The sequence below is a fragment of the Microtus oregoni genome, unplaced genomic scaffold (assembly GCF_018167655.1).
Source record: "Microtus oregoni isolate MIOR12 unplaced genomic scaffold, Mior012 000002F_ref0000024, whole genome shotgun sequence".
Taxonomy (NCBI): Eukaryota; Metazoa; Chordata; class Mammalia; order Rodentia; family Cricetidae; genus Microtus; species Microtus oregoni.
The window spans coordinates 17,486,745-17,499,681 of record NW_024543061.1 but is presented as its reverse complement, the minus strand read 5'-3'; positions in this window follow the sequence as shown (position 1 = coordinate 17,499,681).

Below are 12,937 nucleotides of genomic sequence, written 5' to 3'. Positions count from 1 at the left end.
GCTTGTCATGAGCTATTATCAGTTTGTCTTTCCTGTTGAAAAACAGGAAAGCTTATACAACACCTGGCATTGGATGAATGGCCATACGGGAAATCAGGATTGATTTGATCAAGGCTATATTTGACTGGAGCTGACTGAAGCCATTTTTCCTCAAGGAAATTATAGTCAAAATACAAAAATCCTAGTTGGTTTCTAGGAACACAGCTGAGTAGATAAATTTTAGGTTTGGAAAATAGTACAGTCGGCTTCCACATGCATGTACAACTGTACATATACATGCACATTGCATGAAGGGTGTGTGAAAACTAAAAAAGTATATATATATATATATACCTTATATAATATATTTATATAATATATATATATTATAATCAGCAAAAACTGGTGCCTGAGAAATACATTTTTCATAAAATATACATGAAAAACACGTGGAAAACTTAAACTGTGGGCATTAACCAAGTCAATATATGTTTTAGGCATCCTATCGATATGGACATGCACCTTCATAAACTCCTACCCTCTGACTGTATCCATATTCCCAATGGATACCATAGCAGGTTACATAACTTGTATGAAGCTAGTTTGTTGACTATAGCCTTTACTCTCTCCAACAAGGTGCAGATAAATAAAAAGAGCTGAAGGGTGGAGAATGGAGTGGGATAAAGATGATCTACATACATTGTACAACTGTGTGAAATCAGCAGATTACACACACACAGAGACAGAGACAGTGACAGAGACAGAGACCTAAACCAACTCTTCTAAAACTAGATACCAGAAAAAATAAAATAATATATTCTATAACACAGAAGTACTTAAAAAGGTGTGATCAATTGTGTGCATTTAAATATTTATCCAAATATCAACATTAAAGTCAATCATGATGCTTTCTATTTCAGTTCTAATTGATCAATTTCCTTCAACGACAAATTAATTTTATTGTTTTTGGTCATTAAATACAAATAAAGTCTAGTGAAAGACACACCAGTGACTTTTTCGTGAATTAGCTTTCTTTGGTAAACTGCTGTAATTTCTATCTGAATGAGCCAAAGCAGCAAAGAATTTATACAGTGCCTGTCACAGTTTCTTTGCAAAGTATGGCAGACTACCTTTATCCTTGGAGGATACATTGGAAAACATAAATAGTGAGTGAATGCAGTGTTTTGGTAAGCTCTTCCCCCAATCCCATGCTGTGTCTCTCATCTATTATACTACAAGTACATTCCTTACAACTGTATGCAATGACACACCATGTGAAGAGCAGAAGTGAGCCTCATTTTTTCTGTCTTAATAAATCAGTGTCAAACAATGCTGCTATGAACATAGTTGAGCATATACTTTTGTTGTATGATAGGGCATCTCTTGGGTATATTCCCAAGGGTGGTATTGCTGGGTCCAGGGGTAGGTTGATCCCGAATTTCCTGAGAAACGGCCACACTGCTTTCCAAAGTGGTTGCACAAGTTTGCATTCCCACCAGCAATGGATGAGTGTACCCCTTTCTCCACAACCTCTCCAGCAAAGGCTATCATTGGTGTTTTTTATTTTAGCCATTCCGACAGGTGTAAGTTGGTATCTTAAAGTTGTCTTGATTTGCATTTCCCTGATCACTAAGGAAGTTGAGCATGACCTTAAGTGTCTTTTGGCCATTTGAACTTCTTCTGTTGAGAATTCTCTGTTCAGCTCAGTGCCCCATTTTATAATTGGGTTGATTAGCCTTTTACAGTCTAGTTTCTTGAGTTCTTTATATATATTGGAGATCAGACTTTTGTCAGATGCAGGGTTCGTGAAGATCTTCTCCCAGTAAGTGGGTTGCCTTTTTGTCTTAGTGACAGTGTCCTTTGCTTTACAGAATCTTCTCAGTCTCAGGAGGTCCCATTTATTCAACGATGCCCTTAATGTCTGTGCTGCTGGGGTTATACGTAGGAAGTCGTCTACTGTGCCCATGTGTTGTACTTCCCACTTTCTCTTCTAACAGGTTCAGTGTGTTCTGACTGATATTGAGGTCTTTAATCCATTTGGACTTGAGTTTTTTGCATGGTGATAGATATGGGTCTATTTTCATTCTACAGATTGACATCCAGTTTTGCCAGCACAATCCATTATATACTTTTAGCTTTTTTATCGAAAATGAGGTATTCATAGGTTTGTGGGTTAAATCCCGGGTCTTCTATTTGATTCCATTGATCAACTTCTCTGTTTTTATGCCAATACCAAGCTGTTTTCAATAATATAGCTCTGTAATAGAGTTTGAAGACAGCCTCCTGGATATTAACCTTCAACAGGTGATAAAAGGATACAGAGACAGAGTCCCACATTGCAGCACCAGACTACAACCCCAAGGTCCAAATCAGGAGCAGAAGGAGAGAGAGCACCAGCAGGGAACTCAGGGCCACGGAGGGGTACACCCATACTTAGACAATGGGGATGTTCTTTCAGGAACTCACCAAGGCCAGCTGGACTGGGTCTGAAAAAGCATGAGATAAAACCGAACTCACTGAACATAGCAGACTGCTGAGAAGTCAAGAACAATGGCACTGGGTTTTGATCCTCCTGCACGTACTGGCTTTGTGGGAGCCAAGGCTGTTTGGGTGTTCACCTTACTAGACCTGGAAAGAGGTCCTTGGACTCCCCACAGGGCAGAGAACCTGGTCTGCTCTTTGGGCTGATGAGAGATGGGGAGTTGATTGAGGGAGGGGGAGGGAAATGGGAGGTGGTGGTGGGGAAGAGACAGAAATCATTAATAAATAAATAAATAATTAAAAAATAAAGCAGTGTCAATCAGAAATTTACCATTATTAGTATCATTAACATTAATCTATCAGTAAGTACTATGAGATTATCCTCTTCCTCATTATCATGTCTATTGATGTATTTCTTCAGGTCTTGTTTAGGTAGCCATAGTGTTGATATTACATTGGTGAAGATTCTCTCTTATTTCTTTTTTTAAATTATTTCAATATACTTAATTTTTATATTAACTTTATAAATTCTAAAAATGTTAATCTTAGTTCGGCCTCTCCGCTTCCCCATCCTCTCTTGCTTCACCCCCAACCCACCCCTCAACCATTTCTTCCAAAAGGTAAAGCCCCCAAAGGGGGGTCAACAAAGCTTGGCATATTAAGTTGAAGCAAGATCTCACAGCATCTTCCTTGGTTTTCTGGCTCTTAAAATTTTTCTGATATCACTTCTGTTATGTTTTCTGAACTTTAGGTGTGCAGGGGTTGTGTTGTACACTTTTTATTTCTTTTTTTTTTTTTTTTTTCGAGACAGGGTTTCTCCGTAGCTTTTGGTTCCTGTCCTGGAACTAGCTCTTGTAGACCAGGCTGGCCTCGAACTCACAGATGTTGTACACTTTTTAATTGTGGTTGTGCACTTGACAATCTTTTTCTCTGTCCTATGTGTATCACACTACTCTGTGATATGCTATATAATACTGCAACATTATATACTAGCATTATTAAGATAATTGAGGATCTCATATGATTATATCATATGTAGAAAGAAAGTATCTCTTTCTAGCTATTTCACAGCTTACCTGAAAACGTTTGTGGAATTACTAGATTAGAATGTGAAAGATTCCAACATCAAGGAGAGAATGCTAATTGACCCTGTATACAGCGATGAGAATCTAGACCATCCTTGTTTTACAGAATTAAGTGCTTTTGAATCTATTTTATGACAAATATTTTCAACATTGACAGGGATGATAAAATACACAAAACCAGCAGGAAGTCTCACATCTAATTTTTCCCCTGAAGAGATTTGAGAATAAAGATAGTGTTGTGTCATGTATTCAATGTTTATCAATAACATCAGATACTAATATCTTAGCATTTGCATTATTTTGGAGTTTACTACTGACCACAGGAAATTTTTATGTAGGAATAAAACAAGCCTCTAAGTATTTAGAACAATTATAGCAGCTTTTTTATTTAAAATTTTATTTTTGTTTTATTAAAATTTATTTAAAAGTTTATTTATTTAAAAGTTTACTTTTCAATTGTCATACCAACTAGAGTTCTCCCCCATTCTCCTGCCCCTCGTCTTCCCAATTCCATGAGGTTGAAGATTATCTATCTATACTGAGTATAATCTCTAGGTATCTAAAGAACCTGATTAGTTAATTATAAATGACAAATTTGGAATACTAGTGATCTATATAATTCTCAATATCTATCTAACTTAAAGACTAAGACAATAAACAACTGTGTAACAAATGAGGATAATGACCTCCAAATATAAACAATGTGTATTGATATATATATCTTTATCTATTCTATGGTTGATGGATATCTAGGTTGTTTCTAGGTTCTGGTTATAACAAATAATGTTGTTATGACCCTAAAGTACTTTTAAACTGAATCCAAGAATATATATATATATATATATATATAATCACCCATGATCAAGTAGGCTTCATTCCAGAGATGCAGGGGTAGTTCAACATACAAAAATCTGGAAATGAAATCCACCATATCATTTAACTGAAAGAAAAAAAAAACTAATAATTTTATTAGATACTGAAAAAGCCTTCAACAAAACCCAACACCCCTTCATGATGAAGGTTTTGGAGAGATCAGGAATATAAGAATCTATATAAACATAATAAGGGCAATATACAACAAAGAAACTGCCAAAAGCTAATATCAAATTTAATGGAGAGAAACTCAAAGTGATTCCATTAAAATCAAGAGCAAGACAAAGCTGTCCACTATTTTCATACCTATTCAATATAGTACTCTAAGTTCTAGCTAGACAACAAAAACAGATAAAGGTAATACAATTTAGATGTAAAGAATTCAAACTTTCACTATTTGCTGATGATATGATAGTATACATAGGTGACCCAAAAAGCCTACCACAAAATTCCTACAGTTGAAAACCACTTTCAGCATCATGGCAGGACAAATCTTAACAAAAAACAAACAAACAAAAAAAAAAACAAACAAAAAAAAGTAGCTGTCCTCTACACAAGATCAAAGAAGTTAAGAAAGAAATCATAGAATATCATCCTTCACAATAGCCACAAATACCAAAAAATATCTTGGGGTAACTCTAACCAAACAAGTTGCAGATCTGTACAGCAAAAATTTTAAGTCTTTGAAGAAAGAAAATGAAGAAGATACCAGAAAATAGAAAGATTTCCTATGCTCCTGCATAGGTAGAATTAACATAAGAAAAATGCCAGTCCTACCAAAAGCAATCTATAGATTCAATGTAGTTCTCATCAATATCCCAACAGAATTCCTTACAAATCTTGAAAGAACAATACTCAACTTCATATGGAAAAACAGAAACCCCAGAAGAGCAAAAATAATCCTGTACAATAAAGGAACCTCCGGAGATATTACCCTCCTTGACTTCAGGTTCTGCTAGAGAGTTATAACAATGAAAACAGTTGTTAGTTGCATAAAAACAGACATGGATAAAAGGAATCTAATTGAAGAACCCAATACTAACCCATATGCTCAGAAATAGCTACTTTTTGACAAAAAAGCCAAAATATGTATTGGAAAAAAGAATCTTCAACAATTTGTACTGGCATAACTGGATGTCAACATGTAGAAAAATTCAAATTGTTCCATATTTATTATGCACAAAACTCAAGTCCAAATGGATAAAAGACCTCTACATAAGTCCCGTTACACTAAACCTGATAAAAGATAAAATCAAAAGTAGCCTTGAATAAATCTGCACAGGACAGCACTTCCTAAATATAACACCACTAACACAGACTCTAAGAGCAATAATTAATAAATGGGACCTCCTGAGTCTGAGAAGCTTCTGTAAGGCGAAGAATACCATAAATAAGACAAAACATCAGCCTACAGGAAAAGATCTTCACCAACCGCACATCTGACAGAGGACTGATCTCCAATATATATTAAAGAACTCAGGAAACTTGACACCAAAATATCACATAATCCAATTTAAAAATGGGGTACAGATCTAAACAAAGAATTCTCTACAGAAGAAATTTAAATGTCTAAAAAATATTTAAGAAATTTCTCCATATTTTTAGCCATCATGAAAATGCAAAGCAAAACAACTCTGAGATATCATCTTACCCCTTTCCAAATGACTAAGATCAAAAACACTGATGACAGCTTATACTAGAGAATATGTAGAATAAGGGGGGTACTACACCATTGCTGGTGGGAGTGCAAACTTGTATAGGCACTTTGAAAATTAGTGTGGTGGTTTCTCAGAAAATTTGGTTTCAATGTACCTCGAGACCAAACAACACCACTCTTGGGCATATACCCAAACAATGTACAATCCTACCATAAGGATATTTGCTCAACTATGGTCATACAGCAGCATCTTAAAATCAAAGAGCAACAACAGATTTAGCCTGGGATGCAGCATGATGTTTCTCTGCAATGCTTGCTTTTCTTCCACAAACACATTATTTGACTTTCCTCATAAGAAAAATAATAACCTGGCAATAAGACTTACTAGTCAATGAAATTAGGTCCCAAGTTTAGAAAGTACATTTTGCCAGTATCATCAGCCAGGTGCCTCGAGGGTGATAAAAAATGTCAACCTCTTTGTGGTTTTTCTGAATTCATTTGAATTACAATGAAGGTAACAAGATTCCTACAACCTGCAACTTATCTGGTTTTGGTTATTTATCAACACAGTAATGGGATTATTAGTAAATTGCTTTTTCCCCCCAACTTGATATATTTGACTTCTTCCATTTGCTTGCATTATCAGGAAAATAATTTAATACATGCTAATGAATTCTAAATTTGCATAAATCATCTCCCTATGTGATTTATAATCCTGAATTAAATATAACTCCAAATACCCACATGCAAGGAAAGCCTATTATATGTGTAGGCATAATTCTCATAATCATACAATTTATAAGCTGAGCAATTGAAAAGATTAGATGACCTCAAGCCACTTAGAAATGAACCTTTTCTCTTATTTTTTACCTCTTTATTGGTCTGTCAATTAGAGAAATTTAGCATATTTCCATCTTGTAGTATTTTCAGAAGTACATTAATATTGGGCAAATAATTAGATTTCCTCAAAATAAGTTTGACTTTTTTTACACTGTGAACAGCACAAATAAATATAATTTCACTAATTTATTTATATATACAACAATACATTTGTGATGGCTTAATAAATATGACAAGAACAAAAGTGTGGAAATGGAATCATAAATACAAGATGTAGATAACAGACTATTATCTTTAAAAAAGAGAAAATAAGTAGTTTCTTAGTGAGCTATTTATTGCCTCATCTTTGTTATCAACACTTAATTGCAATTACTTAGTTGCAGTTGCATTTATTCATGTTAACCACTTAATGTCCATAAATATTCTTCAACATCAATATAGTTATCAACCATAGCTTACAAATCAAAGTACTTTGACATGAAATGATAACATAGATTCAATCAATGACAAGTGGAACAGAATTGTTAGCCATTGTACCAAGCATCCCAAAGTATCTTCCAGGTAAAGTAATATAAATTTCAATTCTGATGTTTCTACTACTCATCATCAGTAGGTTATGTCTTTCTATGGAACTCTTTTTTATTATTATGCGGAGCAAATATGTAAAAAAAAGTTATACTGATAACATCTGTTGGCTAATGCTGCAAGAGTTTTGGTGGCACGGATGAGGATGGAATGATAATGATTACTCCAATAAGGAATTCAAAGACATGTCAGCAGGGGAAATGCTCTTGACATTCATGTTGGAAGGAAATTGAATAGCATATTAAACTTGTCATCAAAAAGGAAATGTACTATCTTAACAATATCAGAAAGTATAATTAAGTAGCAAAAGAGGGGAAAATTTTAAAAAAATTAGAAAGAATACATCTTCAAATTGAGATCTTACAAATGTAACAATATATTTGTAAAGAGGATAAAATTACAGTTATTAAGTTTCTCAACTAACAATAATCAAAGCATGTTTTTAATGTTTTGTATTCTTTCAAGTGTGTCAGGTTTGCTTTTAGAGTGATAGCTGAAAACAGGAGAACCTCTCAGGTTCTGTAATTCAGATTCTTAGGGTAAGTGTTCTGCTTTGACAACAGACTAACCACTTATCATCTGATAATATTGCTGATGACAAAGGTGAAGAATACAGTACTCACATCACTCTTGAGTAGCTAGCTACTGGACCTCTACTATTAAGAAATGCTCACAGGACCATTCCTAAGATATACAACAAAACAAAAAGGGAAAAAGAAAGGATGCACTTTTGGATCATGTGGTCTCAACAGAAAAAAAAAAACATTTGGAGGAAAAAAGTGGCAAAAGTAAAGTAGAGATTAGAGGGTGAGAAATGGTAAGATAATAGTTATAAGATTGCCAAGAACAATAAGCTTGTGCTTTTCAGCTGCTGAAACTTTAAAATGGTATATTTTGTAAAACCTCTACATTTTTACAATTAGTGATAAATAGTAAAACAATATCAGGAGGTGTCCTAGATTCCATCAGTTTGACTACGTACGAATTCTGTCTTTCCTTGAAGAAATTGAACAATGTGATAAACAAATCCAGCAGTCTGCTTTAAAGCTTTGGGATAGATGGAGCAGATGTAAGATATGAGCTCCAGAGATGACTAAGGGCTAGGCATATTATAGGTAGCCTGCCACGAATCAGCAGAGGTTGTGAACACAGGAGCTGGATTGTGATCTCTGGGTTATTTTAGAGATTCCCATTATAACTCAGGTGAATGGTAATGCTAGGACAGAAACCTGCCCTGCTAGTCTAAAGGCAGAAACAAAATCCAAATATCACTTGCTTCAATTCCAATTGAGTTTCAAACTTTACCTCTCCTACCAGTATAGTATTCTACATGAAACAACAGGAGAGGGAAGAAATTTAAAACTCATTATACCAAGGAAGAAATACTGAATAATACTGTAATCGCTTTTAAAATACTGTACTGTTATTTCTTAATTGTATTGTTTTATTTTTTAAACTATAGTATTAGATATTTTATTATTATGATAATCTATACTTATTCAGTCATGTAATGTTTATTATTGTTTTCATATGCATCTACATAAAGTCCCATTTGTTTTCTTTATCTTTCGTCTTTGTTTCATTTTTTCAATTCTTTTTATATTTTTATTAAATTTTGTTAAATTAATTTGTATAAGGAGCATATGCCAAAGCATGTTTGTGGAATTCAGAGGACAATTTATGTGACATTTCTCTCCTTCCACCATGGCAGTCCTGGAGATAAGTCTTAGTTGCAGGAGGCATTGTGTGATGAGCCATTTTACTAGCTCCACTTTATTATTATTATTTTAATAGACAAAGTTTTTATTTCAAAATCTGTTTTGACCAACTTTAGCACTGACAGTGTGCCTCCAAACTTGATGCTATCTCCAAAACTTGCACATGACATGGCAGATTATAATTAATGCTAAAAATAAAAAAAAAATGAGCAGGTCCAAAGTATCAATTAGAATTCTGTTTCCTTTTACTTTTTAGCTACAATCTTCCTTGGCTTTAGCTATCTTTAAAATACATAGATACTAAGAGAATACAAACTTCCCTCATCTCATGTATTATCCTCTTTTTTTCTCAGATGATCTAATACTGTTATTAATTTCTGTCTTTATATAGGCTACATCTAGTCTGTCATGAAACTTAGTAAATAGCAACATAGTACATAGTATTCAATCATTGACTGCTTATCTCAAAACTGATATTGAAGTTACAGAACCATTGTTTTATCTTGCTATCACTATATTTTCATAGTTGACTTATTCGGAAGTTGTCAGTTAGTATTTTATGTTAAGAATGATACCAGGTACTCTGATTATATAAACTGAGGGGTTTGATATTTAACCATGACTCTAGTCTACTGTGTAGGACTCCCATCAATCGTAATATGTCATCCATGTTTGAATATTTCAAATATTTCAATTGAAGGAGTACATCTTATAAACTTAGACAACCAATGTAATAATTCTAGATGTACATTTTAAAATGTAAATATAAGAAACATGGCCAGGCGATGGTGGTGCACGCCTTTAATCCCAGCACTAGGGAGGCAGAGGCAGGCGGATCTCTGGGAGTTCGAGACCAGCCTGGTCTACAGAGCTAGTTCCAGGACAGGCTCCAAAGCCACAGAGAAACCCTGTCTCGAAAAACCAAAAAACAAACAAACAAAGAAACATGGAAACTCAAGGCAGTGTAAACCCTCCAAAATCATTACTTTATAGTAATGCATTCTAATAAGAAGTTGAATGATAACACAGAGAAATATAACTCTTAAATGAAATCAAAGAGAAATCTAACAGCCTCCTAAATTAATTCCAGGGTACATATAGCAGTAAACACATCAAAACAATGGCACACTTTTCTATGCATACTGCAAAGGCATATTATTTCATTTTAAATTCTAAAAGACAACTTCCATCCACATCTACTATATCCAGTGAAATTGTTCACTACAATTGATAAAGGAGAAAACTTAACCATGAAAAAACATAAACTAAATAAATGATTACTAACTAAGAAGAAAACCTACAGATAATACTTGAAAGGACAGAGATAAACACAAATGTGAGGTAACAGAAAAGAATGAATATTTATTCTTAAGATTAATTAAGCAAATGAAATAAATACTCTAAAACCCAACAAGATGACAGGCATTCATAAATACTTTTCAGTAACTTTCAGTATGAATGCTATAAGTTTTCCAAGTAAAAGACATGGACTGGCAGATTTGATTACAGAAGAGAATCTATGTATCTATTGTTCCAACAGGCTCTTCTCATCATCACAGACAAATAAAACCTTAAGGTAAGGTGATGAAAAATGGATTTGAAACTAAATGCTAGAACGCTAGTAGGTGCTAGTATTTTACCTTCTAACAAAACATACTGTAAACCAAATTAGTAAAAAAAGATAAAGAGTGTCACGCCATATTATATAAATGGCAACGTATTAATAGGATACTGCAATTCTAAACACTTACTCAACAAAACCAAGAGCATAGAATTTCATAAAATCAACACTACTGCACCTGAATACATCTAATTACTTGTGCTGCAATCATAATGGGTAAGTGACTTCAATACCTCACATTGACTAATAGGAGTGACAGTCTAATGAAAACTTAACAGAGATGTCTCTGAGTTAAATTATACTATAAAGTCGACCTAACAGATATTTAGAGAGCATTGGAGCAAAACACAAAAGTAGTAGATATTCTCAAAACTCTAAGAAGTTTTCTCTAAAATATATCATATTATTGGACATCACATAAAACTAGATAATATCAATAGTTTCTTATAGTCTATCTGAACACCATGGATTAAAAGTAAGAAAAAACTGAGAAAAATATAGAAAATTTATAAACTCAAGTGAATTGAACACAATCAGTAAAAGTAGGGATGAAAATGGAAATATTTAGTCAGATGGCAATGAAATTCAGAAAATCCTAAAGACATACCTTAAAAGTTTTTTATTGCCCACAATTTTGAAAATATAAATCAATAAGCTTTTATGTAAAGATAACCTTTCACAATCCAGCCAAGTTGAAAAAACCAACTGAAACATCTAAAATTATTAATGAGATTAAAGTATTGATAAGGTTATACCTTGCAAGTAAAAAAAATGCACAGATTGAGATGAATTAATCACTGAATTTTCTAAGAGTTTCATAGATTACCAATCTTTAAATTATTTCATAATATAAAAAATCAAAAATGTTACCAAATATTATTTATAACATGAGTATTTCCTTGACACTAAAATCAGTTAGTTACATAATAATCAAAGAAAATTGTAGGAATTGTCCCCAATTGTAGTAAAGAGGCCGCTAGTTTGTTCCCAGCTGCTTAGCCCCAAAATAATCACTCAGAAACTATATTAATTAAATCACTGCTTGGCCCATTAGCTCTGGTTTTTTATTGGCTAATTCTTACATATTAATTTAATCAATTTCTACTAATCTGTGTATCACCATGTGGCTGTGGCTTACTGGCTAAAGTTCTATTTTGCTCTGGCGAGGCTCCAAGGCTTCTCTCTGACGCCACTGTTCTTTTTCCCAGCATTCAATTTAGTTTTCCCTGTGTACTTCTGTTCTTTTGCCCTACAGGCCAAGCCAATTTTCTTTATTAATTAACCAACTGTATTCATAGCATACACAGGGGAATACCACATCACCCAGTGATTATAGATATATAGAGTCTTAATAAAATACTTGCAAAGCAAATTAAGAAACACATAAATATATTATTGTGATGAATTTGTCTCAACTCAAGGGGCAAGGACATTTATACATATAAAAATAAAAATTACAATAGTCGGTATAATTCAAACCAGGAATGAAAAATCATTCTTTCATCTCAGTAGATATAGAAAGGAAAATTTAACAAAAATCTATCATCTTTATATGATAAAGTCTTGAAGTGAATATTAGTTGAAAGAACATATCTCAACATAATGAAAGATTTATATGACAAAACATAGCCACAGTTATAGAAAAGCTAGAAATATAAAAATATTTTCACTAAAATCAGGAACAAGACAACAGTGCCCACTTCTCACTTCGATTTTTTATTGTGGTATTTGAAACATTGACTACAAAAGTAAAACAAGGGAAGGAAATAAACAGACCCAAAAGGAAAGGGAGACACTATAGTATCTTTATATGCAGATAATAGGATTTCATATAAGAACTTAGAAACCCACCAGTGAACTCTTAAGACAAATTAACACAACACTCTCAACAAACAGAAATAATACAAAACTAAAATACAGAAATCAGTGGCCTTCCTATGCATTAGCCAATGTGCAGAAAGTCAAATTAAGAAAGCAGTCCCACTCACAGATACCAGGGGAAAAAAAAATCACTTTTGAGTAAATCTATATGAGAAAATGAAAGTTCTCGACAAACAAAAATTGTGAGCACTGGAAACAAACCAATTAAAGAAACACT